Raw genomic sequence first — 9,404 nt, 5'->3', positions numbered from 1 at the left:
CAGATGAACTTAAGAATGGACCTGTCCAAGATTGACCATGTGTTGGTAATTATTGAAGCTATGTAATACATTAAAGTATTCCTCTAATTTGTTAATATATTTGAAAAATTCCATGCTAAAAGGTTTTTTTTAAGTATTGATTTGTCAAATCCCTTTGCAAATTCTTTTAAGATTTTGGTCAGAAATGAACTCTATTAATAGATTGAGTGCTGTTTCCGGTCATACCCGGAAGCAGGAGTTCAAGCCACAGCTGGTAGGGATTGGTGGCTGCTGGCCATCTGAGTTTTATTAAAACTGCTCGCCGCGAAGCCAGTCTGCAGCCAGAATGTCCAGCAGAAACAACAACAAGCTGCCCAGCAACCTGACTGCAGTTACAGAATCTGATGAAGTGAGACCCGCCACCCTCCATCTAGGAGTTTCTACAGCAGTATAATCACTACACATCCAATGTGGAGATTTTCAAATTGCAACCATATAAACCTAGTAAAGAACTAGCAGAGCTGGTGGTGTTTATGGCACAGAACGTCCTAAATATGTGCATCTGAATAATAGGAGAGAAAGAGAAACTTCAGAAGAGCCTTTGCTTTGTTATAGATTAGTCACTGCTACCCAGGGTATCTAAGTTATTTTCCTCAAGTGGTGAAAGATCTTCTGTCCTGTAATCATACCGTATTGGATCCAGATCTTCGAATGACATTTTGCAAAGCTTTGATCTTGCTGAGAAATAAGAATCTCATCAATCCATCAAGCCTGCTAGAACTCTTCTTTGAACTTCTCTGTTGCCATGATAAGCTTCTGCGAAAGACTTTATACACACATATCGTGACTGATATCAAGAATATAAACGGAAAACACAAGAATAAAGTGGATGTAGTATTGTGAAATTTCATGTACACCATGTTAAGAGATAGCAATGCAACCGCAGCCAAGATGTCTTTAGATGTTATGATTGAATTCTACAGAAGGAACATCTGGAATGATACCAAAACTGTCAATGTTATCACAACCGAATGTTTCTCTAAGGTCACTAAGATATTAGTTGCTGCTTTGACATTCTTTCTTGGAAAAGATGAAGATGAAAAACAGGACAGTGACTCCAAATCTGAGGATGACGGACCAACAGCAAGAGACCTGCTAGCACAATATGCTACAGGGAAGAAAGTTCCCAAAACAAGAAAAAGTTGGAAAAGGCAATGAAACTGGTCAAGAAACAAAAGAAGAAGAAAAAACCAGAGGTGTTTAACTTTTTAGCCGTTCACTTGATTCATGATCCCCAAGATTTTGCAGAAAAACTACTAAAGCAGCTTGAGTGCTGTAAGGAGAGGTTGGAAGTGAAGATGATGCTCATGAACCTCATCTCAGATTGGTGGGAATTCATAAGCCCTTCCTCTTCAATTTCTATCACTTTTTGCAAAGGGTTCTGCAGCCCCACCAAAGAGAAGTAACAATGATCCTTCTGTTTGCTGCACAAGCATCTCATCACCTAGTACACCCAGTGATTATTCAATCATTGCTTATGACTGTGGCCAACAATTTTGTTACCGACAAGAACTCTGGAGAAGCCATGACAGTAGGAATCAATGCTGTAAAAGAGGTAACAGCTCAGTGTCCTCTGGCCATGACTGAAGAGCTTCTCCAAGACTTGGCTCAGTATAAAACACACAAGGATAATAATGTAATGATGTCTGCTAGAACTTTGATTCGGCTCTTCCGAACACTGAATCCTCAGATGCTGCAGAAGAAATACCGGGGTAAGCCTACAGAAGCCTCAGTAGAAGCAAGAGTACTAGAATATGGAGAATTAGATGCTAAAGATTACATTCCAGAAGCAGAAGTTCTGGAAGTTGAGAAAGGAGAATGCTGAAAATGATGAAGATGGATGGGAAAGTACCAGTCTCAGTGAGGAGGAGGATGCCGATGGCGAATGAGTTGATGTGCAACACTCTTCCGATGAAGAACAACAAGAAATTTCCAAGAAGCTGAACAGCATGCCCATGGAGGAGCAGAAAGCCAAAACTGCAGCCGTCAGCACCAGTCGAGTTTTAAGTTAGGAAGACTTCCAGAAAATCCGCATGGCGCAAATGAGAAAAGAACTTGACGCTGTCCCCTGGGAAATCCCAGAAGAGGAAATATACTGAAATCGACAGTGATGAAGAGCCCAAGGGTGAATTACTTTCTCTTCGGGACATTGAACACCTTCATAAAAAGCCAAAGTCTGACAGAGACAAGACTAGCAACTGCAATGGCTGGAAAAACTGACTGAAAAGAATTTGTGAGGAAGAAAACCAAAGTGAATCCATTTTCCAGTTCAAAAAATAAAGAAGAAAAAACAGAAGAACTTTATGATGATGTGGTATAGCCAGAATGTCTGGTCAAAAAATAAGGGTTCCTTCCGAGAAAAACAGTTGACGCTGCGAGATGCCTTTTGAAAAAGAGAAAAAGAATGAAGTAACTTCCTAGAAAGTTTTCCATTCCAAGAAGAATGCTAAGTTTGTGTCATTACTCTGAAAATTGGTAAATCAAGCATGTTTGTTTACATTAAAAAGTCCAGAAGCACTATATTATGAAAACTGCTGAAAATGTGGCAGCAATTTGGTGTTTTTATTTTGGAGACAGCTAATGATGGGAGATGTTAATGTAAATAGTGGTGGTAGTGTAATATCATTTATCATTCATGCAAAAAAAAGTATTGAGTGCCTATTAATTGTGACTGTAGATACAAAATGAGTTGGTTGTAACTACCCCTTCACTCAAGGCATTGACAGCTTAGTCGTGGGGGTGGACACATACATGTGTATTTACAGTGGTGTAAATAGTTCTGTAGTAGAGGTAGGTCCGTATTTCTATGCGGACACTGAGGCCTTATGGACTAACTCTGTGAGGATGGGGGTTATATATTCCTGTAAAACAAAGCAAAACAGGACATTTGTAACAAGAGTAAGAGATTCTTACTTGTATATAGGCTTACCTGCTGAAAACAGGCCCCTGCTGTACAGATTTTGGGTACATAATTTAGCTCTTTTAGTCAATCCAAAAGATTTAAATGACCCCCTCTTTTTTTTGAATGCCATGTAAAGGCTTTTTGGTTAAGACCTCACTTTTAAAATTGCCTTAAGTATAAATAGTACCTTTGGAATGTATTTAGTTCATCATTTGAGATGCCTTCATACTGGTTTCCTCAACCTTCCTTCACCCTGTGTTATTTTCAGCCCACCGTTTGTTTTAATAAAAGGTTTCTAATGCCAAATAATAAAAAAAAATTGAGGGGATTATTGACATATTTATAGAATTGTTTTCCCAGTCAGGACTACGAGATCCCACTTTGTTCTATTTTCCTTTTAGGTGCTCCTTTTAAAAGGTTTTAAACTTTCAAAAAAAAGTTTTTTATTAATCATATGCTATTTTATTTTATTTTTATTTTTTTGAGACAAGGTCTCATGCTGTCATCCTGGCTGGAGTGCAGTGGTACAATCACAGCTCACTGTAGCCTCAGCCTCCCGGGCTCAAGTGATCATCCCACCTCAGCTTTCCAGTAGGCGGAACTACAGGTGCCTGCAATCATGTCCAGCTATTTTTTTGTGTTTTTTATAGAGACAGAGTTTTCCTGTGTTGCTCAGGCAAGTCCTGAACTCCTGGTCTTATGGGATCCCCCTGCTTCAGCCTCCCAAACTGCTGGGATTACAGGCATAAGCCACTTTGCCCAGCTTACTATACTGATTTTATTGAAAATAATTAGAAAGTTTCCTTTTCTCTGGTCTTACATAGATGACATTGAAATTACTTTCTTTCAAGAGATGTTATAATTCCCTGTGGAAACACTGGGGCCTGGTGCCTTTAGGAAGCTCATCTCTGTTTCTATAGGATGTTACTTTTATTTCTTATTTTATGTTGTTTGTCCTCTGTTTTTTTCTGGATTATATTACCTAATCATTTATTTTATTGACTCTTAAATTGAATTCCTGCTTCCTAATTGTATTATTCCTAATTCTTGTTTTTGTTTTTTTTTGAGACAAAGTCTAGCTTTGTTGCCCAGGCTGGAGTGCAGTGGCACAATCTCGGCTCACTGCAACCTCTGCCTCCTGGGTTCAAGCAATTCTTCTGCCTCAGCCTCCTGAGTAGCTGGGATTACAGGTGCCCGCCACCACGCCCGGCTATTTTTTTCTATTTTTTTTTAGTAGAGATGGAGTTTCACCATGTTGCCCAGGCTGGTCTCAAACTCCTGACCTTGTGATCCACCCGCCTTGGCCTCCCAAAGTGCTGGGATTACAGGCGTGAACCACCGTGCCTAGCCTCCGAATTCTTGTTTTTTAACAGCCTCATTGAAATATAATTCACATACTATACAGTTCATCCACTTAAAGTTCAATGTTTTTTGTATATTCAGAGTTACGTAACCATCACAGTCTAACTTTGGAACACTTTTGTCACACTGCCCCCCACCCCCCCAATGAAACCCTGTACTCTTTGGCAGTCACCCTCATCCTTTCCTAGCTTCTTATATATTTGATACTTATTTCATTCTTTATTAATTTGGGTATTTAAGAATTTTTCCCTGGTCAGATTTGGTTTTTGTATCATTTCTAGTTTGGGAATTTTTTTTTTTTTTAGGTGTTCTCTGGGGCCTAACTTATGATTCCTTTTGGGGACTATTCCCTATTTGAAAAGAAGGTGTAGTTTGTGTTCACAAAATCAGGTTTGATGTATCTGTTGGAACCACCTTAATGTGATTTAAGTTTTTATATAGTTGACTATTTTCCCCCCTTTACATGTCATGGATTTCAAGAGGTAAATTAATATCTCCTACTCCTGTTTTTCTTCTTGTATCTTCATTCCTTATAGTTGATGCACAGATATTCATAACTATCCCTGTTTATCACTATAAAGTGGTCATAATTTTGTCTTCAGTTCAACCTCAATATTAAGATAATGGTTTGGGTTTTTACTATTATTATTGTTGCTTAGTTGTATTCACCTGATGAAATTTTAATTTTTGTTCAGTTAGTTACCTTTATAACTATATATTTATATAATCCTCCTAATCCTTCTTTTCCTTAATTTCTTTTAATGCCCAGCAAGGAACAGTAATGAAATTAGTATAATTCCTCTTCTTCCACCTTTACCTCTACTGCCCATTTTTTAGTTGATCATATCCTTTTTTTTTTTTTTTTTTTTTTGGATAGGTTCTCACTCTGTCACCCAGGCTGGAGTGCAGTGGCAGGATCCCAGCTCACTGCAACCTCCACCTCCCGGGTTCAAGCGATTCTTGTGCCTCAGCCTCCTGAGTAGCTGGGATTACAGGTATGTACCACCATGCACAGCTTTTTTGTATTTTTAGTAATAAAGATGGGGTCTCACCATGTTGGCCAGGCCGGTCTTAACTCCTGACCTCATGTGATCCACCTACCTTGGCCTCCCCCAGTGTTGGGCTTACAGACATGAGCCACCACGCCCAGCTGATATCCCCACTTAATATTTACTTTTCTCATTTTAGCTATAGTTGTACTTCTATTACTTGATTGTGGCAATAGCTACTGGATACAAATACTATTACTTGATTTATTAAAATAATTAATTTTCATAAGAAATAAGGTAATATACTTGCTCTACCAATTTATTTATTTAGAGACAGAGTCTCGTTCTGTCGCCCAGGCTGGAGTGCAGTGGGGTTTGACACCAGCCTGGGCAACATGATGAAACCCCATCTCTACAAAAAATACAAAAGGGTGTGATGGTGCACATCTGTAGTCTCAGCTACCCGGGAGGCTGAGGTGGGAGGATCACCTGAGCTCGGGGTTTAAGGTAGCAGTGAACTGTGATCGCACCACTGCCCTACTGCCCTCCAGTCTGGGTGATGGAGTAAGACTGTCTGAAAAATAAAATAAATAAGTAAAAAGAAAAGAAAAAAGAAAAACAGAAACGACGCTGTGCTCTACAAGATGTTTTATTATTAATTAATTTTTGAGCATTGATTCCATAATACCATATCCAATTACAGGTAGTTTTGCCTGGTTTGGTTGTAATTTTATTTCATTTTATTTTATTTTATTTTGAGACGGAGTCTTGCTCTGTCACCCAGGCTGAGTGCAGTGGCGCAATCTCTGCTCACTGCAAGCTCCGCCTCCCGGGTTCACGCCATTCTCCTGCCTCAGCCTCCCGAGTAGCTGAGACTACAGGCGCCCGCCACCATGCCCGGCTAATTTTTTGTATTTTTAGTAGAGACAGGGTTTCACCGTGGTCTCGATCTCCTGACCTCGTGATCCGCCCGCCTCGGCCTCCCAAAGTGCTGGGATTACAAGCGTGAGCCACCCCGCCCGGCTGGTTGTAATTTTAAAGCAAAAGAGGAGGTACAAACTCAAATGGTTACAGAAGGAAAGGGAATTAGTAAGTGTAGTTGAGTTGAGGAGTGACTGTTGAGAGGCATTGTCATCCAGTGACCAAATAAACTTGTCTGCAAATAGGTCAGCACTTGGCTGCCAGTGGACAGAAAGAAGTAAGGATGAGAAGAGGGAAGAAGGAGAGAGGAGGAGGGAGAAGTTTCCATTTTCTAGGCTGGGCACAGTGGTGGCTCATGCCTCCAATCCCAGCATTTTGGGAGGTGGACTCGAGAGGATCACTTGAGCCCAGGAATTGAAGCTTAGCTTGGGCAACATCTCTACAAAAACTTTAAAAAAAAGTTAGCTGGGCAATGGTAGCAGGTGCCTGTAGTCCCAGCTACTTGGGAGGCTGAGATGAGAGGATTGGGCCCAAGAGATTGAGGCTGCAGTGAGCCATGATCAGGCCACTGCATTACAGCCTGGGTGACAGTGTGAGACCGTGTCTCAAAAAGCAATTATCATTATTGTATTTTCTTAAACTCACAGGATTCCTATTGTGGCAGTCCAGCACGTCCTAACCACTTTGCTCTGTTACTTAACAACTACATTACCTGATCAGTGAATCTTTTTAGGCATTGGTAAGTTAAGTGTTGGGCAACAAAAGTTTGATATAGATTTGGGCTAACAAATTAACGTTTTCAAAGATACTGTAATAGAGCAAAATGGTGTTTGACAAACTCAAATTATGATGCTTCATTCCATTAACTCTGCTGGGCGATTTAGTGAATAGAGCAGAAATACATTTCAATTCTGAAAAGAGACAATCGTTTTTCTCCTTACAGTGACTCAGTGATGTGACCTTAGATAGAATGGTATTTAATAGTTTGTCACTAGCGAATTCTACCACACACTGAAGGAAGAAATTGTACGAATTTTGTCCCTATTCTTCAATAATACAGGAGAGGAAAATTCATTTTATGAGATCAGCATTACACTAGACAGTGACATTAAAATATAAAAAAATTGTAGATCAATATCCTTCATGAACATTGATGCAAACTACTCAACAAAATACTTGCAAAATACAAAACTTAGCTGGGCGTGCCCAAATGCCAACTGTGATGTCATTACTTGTATTGTACTACAGTAAAGTCGTACAATGTAAGTAATGACATCACAGTTGGCATTTGGGCACGCCCAGCTAAAGTTTTGTATTTTGCAAGTATTTTGTTGAGTAATTGTACTACCTTGTTGTACTTATATTGCATGACTTTATTGTAGTACAATATAAGTAATGATATCACAGTTGGCATTTGTGTTCCCCTCCATCAGTGTGTTCTCAAATATTTACTCGAGGGTCATAGGGAACAGTGGTTTTGGGCACACAATATCCTGTATTTGGTCCCTGATTTTAATAATGAAGCTCTTGCAGTACATAAAGACTCCCCTGTTTATACTTTCTCAAAAATACCCCCATCATTGCTGTTCAAAACTTAACGATCGCCCCCTAGTGGTTTCTTAAAATATATTTCTTAAAATACATCTTTTATTTGTAGAGATGGGATCTTGGTTTGTTGCCCAGGCTGGTCTCAAGTGATCCTCCCACCTCAGCCTCCCAAAGTGCTGGGATTACAGGCAATGAGCCACCGCTCCCCACCATTGCCCTCTAGTGGGAAAGTCCTCAAAGAACTTGTTGCTATTCAGATTACAAAGGAGCTGAGTAGAACATTTGAAAAAACACAAATATTAGTTTCTCCCCTTATGCCAGTTTATTGTTTGCCAAATTCCTTTTAGAGGAAACTAAGCTTTGTAGTGCCTTCTCTTTGATACACTGAGCTAGCAAGAGACTTATTAACGTTAAGCCTGTAAAGTGGGTGTTTCTTCATTCTAATACAAAGGTAAGAGGTTCTAGTCTAATACCACTGTGGAATAAAATGTTGAGACAAACTCAGTTACAAAATATATTTGGCATCTGAGAACACCTCAAGACTCTGTAGAATCGCTAAGCATTTGATTAATACTAAAAGAGTTGTAATGTTTTGACCTTATGCATAATTACAAAATGAAGCAGGGTCACTTTTCAAGGCTTTTTCAGGGGGAAGAGGAGGTGCATCAAACTCCCTTTTTAACCACAGTAAGACATACACGCAGAGCTTAAACTATCACCATCTGAACAGATAAGATACTAAAGTACAGGTGCTCTCAAATACACAAGTAAACTGACTTGATTCTTGACTACCCAGCATATGCCTATCTTTTCCATCTTTCGGGGGGGATTGGTTTTGTTTTTCTGGAAGTGCACAATACTATCTACATTTGAATTTATGTGTGGTAAAGATGCTCAAGCAATATTCCCTTAGAAGGGTTTAAATATCACTAAAAATTCTTTATCAGTACTGCATAGCTTTCACATGTGCACAATTTCCTAATTAACACCTTACTCAAAAAATAGTCACACACTGGAAGAACCTGCTTTCCTGTCTCTAGCTTTCCGTAGAAGTATCTCTAACCAGAATAACTCCCATTTAAGGTTTAAAAAATTCTCTTCATTTTGAAAGGAAAAGAGTGCATGGACACGTTTTTGTTTGAGACAGCGTCGCGCTCTGTCACCCAGGCTGGAGTGCAGTGGCACGATCTCAGCTCACTGCAACCTCCACCTCCCGGATTCCAGCTGGTTCTCCTGCCTCATCTTTTGGAGTAGCTGCGATTAGACACGTGCCACCACACCCGGCTGATTTTTGTATTTTTGGTAGAGATAGGATTTCACCATGTTGGCCAGGCTGGTCTCGAACTCCTGACCTCAGGTGATTCACCCACCTCGGCCTCCCAAAGTGTTGGGATTACAGGAGTGAGCCACTGCACCTGACTGGACGCATTTTTTTAAATCCCAAGAGACAGAGGGCTGCACAGAAGCTTACCATCCAGCAGTTAATGGTTACATAAACATGTATTTAGACAGGTTTATAAAACAATTCTTCTTACTGCCCAGCCACTAAGTAAAGATCAAAAGAGGTTAATAGAATGAAAGTCCTTTTCCTACCACAATCTCTTCTAAAAGGTTAAGAGAAGGGATGGAGTATGTGCATGTAT

General features: G+C 39.9%; 1 pseudogene; it reads left to right on the top strand.

Annotated features, from left to right (window-relative positions):
* Positions 1–325: 325 nt before the first annotated feature.
* Positions 326–2,452, top strand: LOC100583643 (annotated as a pseudogene).
* The last annotated feature ends 6,952 nt before the right edge of the window (positions 2,453–9,404 follow it).

This window comes from Nomascus leucogenys, chromosome 8 (genome assembly GCF_006542625.1).
Source record: "Nomascus leucogenys isolate Asia chromosome 8, Asia_NLE_v1, whole genome shotgun sequence".
Lineage (NCBI taxonomy): Eukaryota > Metazoa > Chordata > Mammalia > Primates > Hylobatidae > Nomascus > Nomascus leucogenys.
This window is presented reverse-complemented; position numbering and strand designations above follow the sequence as displayed.